Below are 2,432 nucleotides of genomic sequence, written 5' to 3'. Positions count from 1 at the left end.
TAGACCTACTGCAAGCGCAGTAAGGTATAACTAAGGAAGGAGTGAGTCTTTAAAAAGACTCTTTATAAAGCAATGAATATCTGAATGATACAGGAAACAAGAGAACTTGAACAAACTCTGCAGAGTGTCGTCTCAGGGTGAGCGCTTACCAATGCCTGCGTTTTTTTTTTTATACTCGGAAACTTAGGTGCAACTCGCGTTCAAATGATACAACTCCGTTTTGATTGGTGGATCAGGAGCAAAACCGTATTTGATTTGTTTGGGTCAGTCCAGCCCCTTGCATTTCGCCACTGAGGGAGCTTTCACTAACCAGTGACAGGTCGGCGGTAGTTTTTTTTCTTCTCCGTCTGTGACATCGCGCCCCCCCTGGAGAACCACTGTCCTAATACAACGTAATTTGCACTGATATTCCTGTGTTTGTGTAGTGCTGATTGTCGGAAGCGTATTGGGGTTATGGTCTTTTCCGTTTGAGTTAGACCCTTGGTTGTAATCTAGCAGCAACAGCGTCAGCAATGGTAAAATAAATCCGTCCAGTGACCTAATGTTTTTGCGTTGTGACTCTTCACTCTAGTTAAGAGTGGGCAAATTGTTACAGCACATTAACTACTTTTTATTGTACAACCGCTAACTGCTGTTTGTCAATTACGTGTTGTACACCCACAAACTTACTGACAAAAAAAACACTGACTTCAAGTTGTTGTTTTTTTTCAATTTATGTTTCAATCTCTACCCCAACACGTTTCAAATATGAAGAAATAATACTTTATCATGTACATCACATGTGGATAAAAACTCATCTTATCAAAAATATTTCAATAACTGATACTCCATCATGTATTATTAGGGGAGCACATCATTTGACTAGGTCCTCTGGTCTCTTGAGAGCAGAAACCCTACGAAAGGACTTTCCACACTGAGAACACTGATGGGGCTTTTGCCCAGTATGGATCTTCATGTGTGTTTTTTTTTTAAATTCAATTTATGTTTTAATCTCTACCCCAACACATGTTTCAAATATAAAGAAATAATACTTTATGTACATCACATGTGGTTTAAAACTCATCTAATAAAAAATATTTCAATAAGTTATACTCCACCATGTATTATCAGGGGAGCACATCATTTGAGTGGGTCCTCTGGTGTTTCTTGAGAGCAGACATTCTATTAAAGGAATTTTCACACTGAGAACACTGATGGGGCTGGTGTGGCTTTTCCCCAGTATGGATCCTCTGGTGTGTTTTGAGAACAGACAATTGATTAAAGGCCTGCCCACATGTACTGCACTGATACAGCTTTTCCCCAGTATGGATCTTCTGGTGTGTCTTGAGATTTGACATTCGATTAAAGGCCTTCCCACATGTATTGCACTGATACGGCTTTTCCCCAGTATGGATCCTCTGGTGTGTCTTGAGAACAGACAATTGATTAAAGGCCTGCCCACATGTACTGCACTGGTGTGGCTTTTCCCCAGTATGTATCCTCTGGTGTGTCTTGAGAACAGACAATTTATTAAAGGCCTTCCCACATGTACTGCACTGGTGTGGCTTTTCCCCAGTATGGATCCTCTGGTGTGTCTTGAGAAAAGACAATTTATTAAAGGCCTTTCCACATGTACTGCACTGGTGTGGCTTTTCCCCAGTATGGATCCTCTGGTGTGTTTTAAGAACAGACAATTGATTAAAGGCCTGCCCACATGTACTGCACTGATAGGGCTTTTCCCCAGTATGGATCCTCTGGTGTGTTTTGAGAACAGACAATTGATTAAAGGCTTTCCCACATGTACTGCACTGGTGTGGCTTTTCCCCAGTATGGATCCTCTGGTGTGCCTTGAGATTTGACATTTGACTGAAGGCCTTACCACATGTACTGCACTGGTGTGGCTTTTCCCCAGTATGGATCCTCTGGTGTTTCTTGAGAGCAGACAATTGATTAAAGGCCTGCCCACATGTACTGCACTGATGGGGCTTTTCCCCAGTATGGATCCTCTGGTGTGCCTTGAGATTTGGCATTTGACTGAAGGCCTTCCCACATGTACTGCACTGGTGTGGCTTTTCCCCAGTATGGATCATCTGGTGTTTCTTGAGAGTAGACATTTGACTGAAGGCCTTCCCACAAGTACTGCACTGATTTAACTTTTCCCCAGTATGGATCTTCTGGTGTGTCTTGAGATTTGACATTTGACTGAAGGCTTTTCCACACTGAGAACACTGATGGGGTTTTTCTCCTGTGTGCATTTGTTGATGAATTGCAAGATTGAAACGTTTAGCAAATGTTTTGAAACACTGGGAGCATTCATGTTGTTTCTCCCTGGTGTCCAGTCGCTGATGTAATTCCTGGTATGAAGTCTTTCTGCACTGGGGGCGTTTGTGACGTCTCTCTTTGTTTCTTTTTTGCTCAGCTTTGCTTCTTTGGTTAGATTGGATCCTTTGAAC

Source organism: Clupea harengus, chromosome 26 (assembly GCF_900700415.2).
Source record: "Clupea harengus chromosome 26, Ch_v2.0.2, whole genome shotgun sequence".
Taxonomy (NCBI): Eukaryota; Metazoa; Chordata; class Actinopteri; order Clupeiformes; family Clupeidae; genus Clupea; species Clupea harengus.
This window is presented reverse-complemented; position numbering follows the sequence as displayed.